This window comes from Pteronotus mesoamericanus, unplaced genomic scaffold (assembly GCF_021234165.1).
Source record: "Pteronotus mesoamericanus isolate MK-2021 breed Mesoamerican mustached bat unplaced genomic scaffold, CSHL_Meso_final scaffold_651, whole genome shotgun sequence".
Lineage (NCBI taxonomy): Eukaryota > Metazoa > Chordata > Mammalia > Chiroptera > Mormoopidae > Pteronotus > Pteronotus mesoamericanus.
The window spans coordinates 2,784,791-2,792,564 of NW_026555325.1; the positions used below are offsets into that span (position 1 = coordinate 2,784,791).

General features: G+C 39.2%; 1 pseudogene; it reads right to left on the reverse strand.

Annotated features, from left to right (window-relative positions):
• Positions 1-5,229: 5,229 nt before the first annotated feature.
• LOC129061763 (hsc70-interacting protein-like) lies at positions 5,230-7,507 on the reverse strand (annotated as a pseudogene).
• Between the last annotated feature and the right edge of the window lie 267 nt (positions 7,508-7,774).

The following is a 7,774-nucleotide window of genomic DNA, read 5'->3' on the forward strand; positions in this document are numbered from 1 at the left end:
TCCCTTCCTTTTCCCTGCCCCACCCCCTTTCCCTCTTGTCTCTGTTGATTTCTTTTCATTTCAGTGTTGCTGGTCTTATTTTCCTTGCATCTTTGTATTGTTGGTTAGGTTCCGCTTATAGGTGAGATCATATGGTATTTGTCTTTTGCCCCCTGGCTTATTTCGCTTAGCATAATGCTTAGCTTTTTCTTTTTCTTTAAGGTGTGTTCCCTCTATGTCACTTTCCTGAGAGTTTTTATCATAAATAGGTCCTGGATTTTTATCACATGCTTTTCCTGTATCTATTGATATGATCATGGGATTTTTATCCTTCATTTTTTTATGTTTTGTATCACATTTATTGATTTGTGACTGTTGTACCCAGCTTGTAGCCCCAGAACAAATCTCACTTGTTCATGGTGTATGATCTGTTCACTGTATTGATAAATCTGGTTTGCTAATATTTTGTTGAGGATTTTAGCATCAATATTCATCAAGGATATTATAATATGATTTTGTTTTTTGTAGTGTCTTTATCTGGTTTTGGAATTTGGATAATGCTGGCCTTGTAAAATTGCCTTGAGAGTCTTCTCTTCTCTTGAATTTTTGAATAGTTTAAGAAGGAGAGGTATTAGTTCTTTGAATGTTTAGCAAAATTCATCTGTGAAGCCCATCCAGGTTAGGGCTTTTGTTTGTAGAGAGCCTATTCACATTTTCGAATTCTTCCTGATTCAGTTTTGGAAAATTGTATGATTCTAGGAATTTAGCCATTTCACCCAGATTTTCCAATTTATTGACATATAGTTGTTTGTAATATTTTCTTTAAATCCTTTATATTTCTTTGATGTCAGTTGTTACTTCTCTTTCATTTTGATTTTATTTATTTAGGTCCTCTCTCCTTTTTCTTCATGATTCTGGATAATAGTGTATTAATCTTGTTTATATTTTCAAAAAACAAGCTCTTGGTTTCATTAATCTTTTGTATTATTTGACTCTATTTTGTTATTTCTGCTCTGATATTTAATATTTCCTTTGTTCTACTCACTGTGTGTTTGTTGCTCTCTTTCTAGTACCTTTAAGTGTTGAATGCTTAATTGAGATTTTTCTTATCTTTTAGGTAAGCTTGTAATGCTATGAATTTCCCTCTTGGGACAGCACTCACTGTGTTCTATAGATTTTGGGTTGTTATGTTCTTATTTTCATTTTTTTTATGGTATACAGTGGTACTTCGCTACTTCCCATTAATTTTTTCTGGAACTCATGATGAATGCTGAAACCAACTGGTACCAAACAAAGAAGCATTTTCTCGTGCAGAGCGGTGTCCTGACTCATTAAAGTTCTAGCGAGTGTGATGAGTCCTGAGCAAGCACCATGTGTTAAAACTTTTTTTCTCCAAACTGTAGCAAGTACAAGGTTTGATGAGTCTGAAGCCAACAAGTACCAAGGTATGACTGCATTTTGATTCTTCCTCCATCTCATTGTTTGGTAGCATGTTATTTAGTCTCTATGTCTTTTTGTGTTTTGTGGGGAGGGGTTTGTGATTGATATCTAGTTTCATACCATTATAATCAGAGAAGATGCTTTATATGGATTTAATCTTCTGAAACTTATTGAGATTTTTTCTGTGTTCTAACATGTGGTCTATCCTAGAAAATGTTCCATATGCACTTGAAAAAAATATATATTCTGCTGTTTGGGGGTGAAATGCTCTGATGATATCAATCAAATCCATCTGATCTATTGTATAATTTAAGACCACTATTTCCTTATTGATTTTCTGTCTGGAAGATCTACCCATTGATGTCAATAAGGTGTTAAAATCCCTAACTATGACTGTATTACTGTTGATATCTCACTTTATGTCCATCAAGATTTTCTATATATTTAGGTGCTCCTATGTTGGGTGCATAAATATTTACAAGGGTTATATCCGCTTGTGGGATTGCTCCCTTTATCATTTTGTGGTATTTTTCTCTGTCTGATACTATAGCCTTTTATTAAAATTTAGAAATGCTACCCCAGGTTTTTTTTTCATTTTCTTTTGCATAAAATTTTTTTCTATCTCTTTACTTTTAGTCTGTGTGTATCTCTCATTCTGAGGTAGGTCTCTTGTAGACAGCACATATATGAATCTTGTTTTCTTATCCATGCAGCTACCTAATGTCTATTGATTAGAGCATTTAAACCATTTATATTTAAAGGAATTATTGATAGATACATATTTACTGTTATTTTATTCTTTATAACTATGTTACTCTGTTCTTGTTCTCATTCTTGCTCTCTCCTGTTTAAAGAAGATCCTTTAATATTTCTTGTAATACTGGTTTGATGATAACGGATTCTTTTAGTTTAAGTTTTTCTTTTTATTTTTTGTCTGGGAAGCTCTTTATCTCTTTGATATTTCAAGCCAATCCCTTCTGGCCTGAAATATTTTTGTTGAGAAATCAGCTGGCAGTCTTATGGGAGCTCCACTGTAAGTAATTAACCATCTTTCTCTTGCTGCTTTTAACATTTTCCCTTTTTGGCTTTAACCTTTGGCATTTTAATTCTGATGTGTCTTGGCGTGAGTTTTTTTGAGTTCATCTTGTTTGGGTTTCTCTGAACTTCTTGAACTTGTATGTCTTTTTTCTTCACTAGGTTAGGGATATTTTCAGTCATTATTTCTTCAGATAGGTTCTTGATCCATTTCTCTCTTTGTCTTCTGCCATGCCTATAATGTGGGTGTTGTTAAGCTTTATGTTGTTCTAAATGTTTTTTAAAATATCCTCATTGTTTAAAATTCTTTTTGTTGATCTGATTGGGTGTTTTCTGGTACCTTGTCTTCCAAATTGCTGATTTGATCCTCTGCTTTATCCAACCTACCATTTACTTCTACTGCATTCTTCATTCCAGATACTGTATTCTTCATTTCTGACTGTTATTTTTAATGGATTGTCTGTTCTTTTTCATGCTGTTGAAGTTCCTCACTAAGTTTCTTGAGCATCCTTATAACCATATTTTTTTTTACTTCATGGTAAATTGCCTCCAAAAATTCTTTGTTTGGTAAATTTCATTTAGCTCTTTTTTTTTTTTAACAGTTTTCTCTGGTTGTCTGTGTGTCTTTGTCTCCCCATTTGGCTGCCTCCCTGTGTTTGTTTCTATGGATTAGGATGATCTGCTATGAGTCCTGTGGGACCCAGTGGTGCAGTCTCCTTGATCACCTGAGTTGGGTGCTCCCGGAATGTCACTTGTGCAGGTTATGTGAACCCTTCTGTTGTAACTGAGTTTTGATTGCTGTTGGCCAATTTGTGTGTGAGGAGGACCATCAGGCTGGCTATAAACCCCAACCACCGTGTACTAGCTGCTGTGGAGGTGCTGACTGCAGGAAGCAAATTTCACCGTAGTAGGGTCTGGTTTTTGCCAAGATCTGCCTATGAATATGCTGCTTCTGAAGCTAATTAGATCGTGCTCTAATATCTGAAGTTGGCTACTGGGTGTATCTCTTCTGAGGCCTCTTTGGGAGGGACTCAGGTACAGATCCATGTCAGACACTGCCTGTAATTGTCTCTGGACAACCTGTTTGGAGCTTCAAAGCAATCCACAGCTTGTGGCTGCCTTTGCTGTGTTTTAATGTGTGGGGGAAGGACCAAGCTGCTCACCAAGGCCGCCTTCTACCAGCACCCTGCCTGGGGGTTTGTCAGCAAAAGGCCTAAGATACTCTAAGATCCACCTCTCCCTAACAGGTCTGAGAGCTGCCTGTTAGGCTCAGTCACTGAAATAGCCTCTAGTCACCTGAGGTAGGTTCACAGTGACACCATGTAGGGGCAAGTTGTGTTCACCAGATATATAGACTCCAACTCTGTGATAGTGCTGGGTCTGAGGACACTCAACAAATGTTCCAGGGTATACCATTTCTAGCTGCGTTCCACAGGGTGTCTGTAGACCTTTGTGGTGAGGTTGGATCTCAGGGCATCATCAGGGTGAGACCAACAGAGTTTATCAGACCCAAAGAGACCATGATATGACCATGTAAAGGGAAGAGTCTGCACTGGTTAAGAATGCAAGGGAAAAATGACCTCTCTTCTAGAAGCACACAACTTAGTCTTTCCCAGATTCTGCTGGGAGCTTGAGCTCTGCAGGGCAGGGCTGCTGGAAGTTCAGAGGGTTGAGCTAGCAGATCCACATGTAGAGGAGAAACAGCTTGTCAGTTTCACAGGAAAGTGAGAGGGTAATGGCCTCTACCTGAGAACCACACAGCTCAGTCACTGACACCTCCCTGAGTCTGTCCAGACCTCTACACCCTGGCCCAGGCAATAGACTCCTCAGTAGGGCTCAAGCTCTACAGGTTGGGGCAATAGGGTGTCCAGCAAGTGAGACTATTGTATTCCCTCTGGCTCATGCAGTACGAAGAGGAGTGCTCCACCCAAGAAAGATGGCTTCTGTGGTGCGGGAGAATGACTAAACAGAGGGATCTTGGTAGCTGTACCTTCAGTTTTCTCTCCAGAGCCACAAGCCCCAGTCTTTCCTCATACAACTATAGTCTGCTCCATCCTCCCTCCACTAGAGCCCAGAGTGAGTGGCTGCAAACAAGACACTGGGTTTTTAAGAGGGCACCTTTGTCCCTAGCTAACTCCAGCCTCTCCCGGGTGGATAAAATCCCAGCAGCTTTTCACAGCCAGATGTTACAGGGGCACCACTTCGTGGCTCTGGTGCTTTGGCCTTGTGAGTGTGAAGTGGGGTTGAGACCCCACACTCCTCTGGGGGAACCTTTGCAGCTACGTTATCCCTTTGGAACCTCAGCCTATACCAGGTGGGACTGGGGCTAGCCCTTTTCACTTCTCTACCCTTCCTACCAGTCTCCATATGGTTTCTTCTGTAAGTCCTTTGTTATAGGAATTCTGTTCAGCTAATCTTCAGTGGGTCATTCAGGTTGATTGTTCTATATTTTAGCTGTAATTCCATTTTGGTCCTGTAAGAAAGAGAGTGTACTTTCTACCTACTTTCCTACCATCTTGTAATCCTCTGAGGTTTAAACGTGTTTGAACTTTATAATTTCTAGGAAAAAAATATTATGTGAATGAATACCCTAATGGCAAACCACTGTAAAATGTTATAATTGCATTCGGGTCACACGAGTAAGGATTCTCTTCAAATCACTGCAGCTTTCTTCATGAGAAAGTCAGAGGTACACAGGTTTGTGATACTGTAACATCCATTGGGTTGATCTAAGTTGTTTTTCCTTCATCAAGGACTTCATTCATCAGAAGGGCATTATGTTTGACTTCCAACTTCAGCTGACAATTTAATGGTTGGATCCATAATCTTTCAGTTGCTTTGATATTTTGACATATTTGCTGGGTTCTGAACCACATCCTGGAAGGCCACCATAACTTCTGGATCCTGTATGGATGTAAGAATCCTTACATCACTAAAAATTTCATTGAGCCCAAGCATTTCTGCCATTCCAGGCCTGCCTCCTTCCTTTCCAGGCATTCCTCAAAGAAAGGCACCTGGAAAAGAGCCATACTGAGTTGCTGATTGTTACCTGGCTTCTTTTGATTTCCAGGCTCTCTTGTCCTTCCCAAGCCCTCTTAACCTTTTCTATTCTTTTCCTGTTAGGCATATTTCTGCTTAAACATTCTCTTATGTTCTGAAATTTTTGTCACCTTAGTTGAAGTTTATTCAGCATTGAACTAGCATTTTCATCATAATCCAATTTACATGCAAGGGCAAAATCATGGTCTGCTTCTCCCCAATGTCCCAGAAGTCTGTGTGCTTTTCCTCACTACTTATAAGACTGAGTTGAATCAGGATTTATTTCAATAGTCCTGTGGCAGTCTCAGATGACTGTATCTGACTTCTATAATTTGATGAAGAGACTGGCTCTCTTTGCATACAGAATGTCATACAGTGAGGATTCAGCTTTATGGCATCTGTGAACAAGTCAATGTCTTTTTGTAGTTCACTGTAAATCTAGGGTATCAATGGCAGCCACTTCTTTGTCATTTGTCTGATCCATCATCTCCTCAGTTATCTCTTTTTCACCTCCAATTTCTTGAGGGGCATTAGTGTCTGTTCAATCACACCTTCATGCTCAATTTTTAATTTTTTACTTAATCTTTATTGCATTTTTTCCATTACCATTTAGTGCTCTTACACCTCCCTCCCCCCAGCAATCACCACACTGTTATCTATGTATCCTTATTCCTTTTTGCTCAATTCCTGTACCCCTTAACCTCCTACCCCTCCCAGTTGTCATCCGCTCTTCGTCTATGAGTCTGCTTCTGTTTTGCTTGTTAGTTTATTTTGTTCATTAGATTCCACATATGAGTGAAACCATATGGTATTTGTCTTTTTCTGACTGGCTTATTTCACTCTGACATAATGTTCTCCAGGTCCATCAATACTGTTGCAAAGGGTAAAATTTTCTTCTTTTTATGGCTGATTAGTATTTCATTGTGTAAATGTCCATCTCACACCAGTCAGAGTGGCTAACATCAATAAATCAGCAAACAGCAAGGGCTGGTAAGGATGTGAAGAAAGGGGAATGCTTTTGCACTGTTGGTGGGAATGCAGATTGGTGCAGCCACTGTAGAAAGCAGTATGGAGATACCTCAAAAAATTAAAAATGGATTTTCACTTTGACCCAGTGTTTCCACTTTTAAGAATATATCCAAAGGAACCCAAAACACTAATTCAAAAGAATGGAAGCACCGCTATGTTCATTGCAGTGTTATTTACAATCACCAAGAAATGGAAGCAGCCCAAGTGTCTGTCAATAGATGAGTAGAGAAAACAACCATAGTCAATTTTAAGATCACTTTTTTCACTTCATGGTTTATCTGTCTTTATGTCTTCCTCTGCCTACTTACTATCTGTTTTTCCTTCCTTGGTATTTCCTCTGATTTTATAAGTAGCAGGTAGTATTTTACCTCCTATGCTCTCTAAGCGTTCCCTCAAGAAGTGCTGTTTCTCTGTATGCAGAATGGTGGGATCCTGCTTACACAATTTCACAAGGTCCCAAGGCTCACTCACTTTGTGGGGATGTACTCCATGGTTGGGAAATAGTCCAAGGCAGCAGGCACCATTAAGATTGCAGCCAGGTTCCAGGCCCTGGGTGCAAACTCATTGTGATTTTGTGGAAGGGGGTGGCTGTCACCAGACAGAACAAGCTGTGCTATTTTTTATGTTGGTCTTCCTGTGTTAGGAATCGTGCATTGGTTATTCTAGCCAATTTTTCATTGCCACTGTCTAATTTAGTTTTTTAAAGTACAATTTTAATAAAGCTACTCCTCTCCTCCAAATATTTACTCTCTCCCCACTATTCCCCAAGTTAAGTCCAAAACTCATTCTATGACCCCCACAAGTCATTTTACTTCAGGGTTGCCATTGCAGTCCTTCAAATGGTGCTGCTTCTTTGTAGATTTCTCTGTTCTTTCCTTCCTATGACTTCTCATAATAGTTTCTTCTATAATGCTCTGCTTCTCCTCTTACCCCACCCACTGAAAATTTTCCCATTCTTCATGTGCTTCCACATTCGTGAAGCCATCTGTATTTCTTTTAAAAGGACTTTCACTCATGCTATTAATCTTCTTAGCCTCTTGCAACTTTGATAGCATTTGTCCTTGAGTATAGTTTATTAATATACTTACCTTACCTGACCTGCTAGTCATCATGTGATTGCTAGCCCATAAAGACAAGAACGGAATCACAACTACTTTCTCTGATGTGTGCTGCCCACAGTAGCCTTTCAGTTAATTTAAATGACTCAGATTGTGCTTGATCATTTCCACTTTTGAGATGCTCTCCATCATCA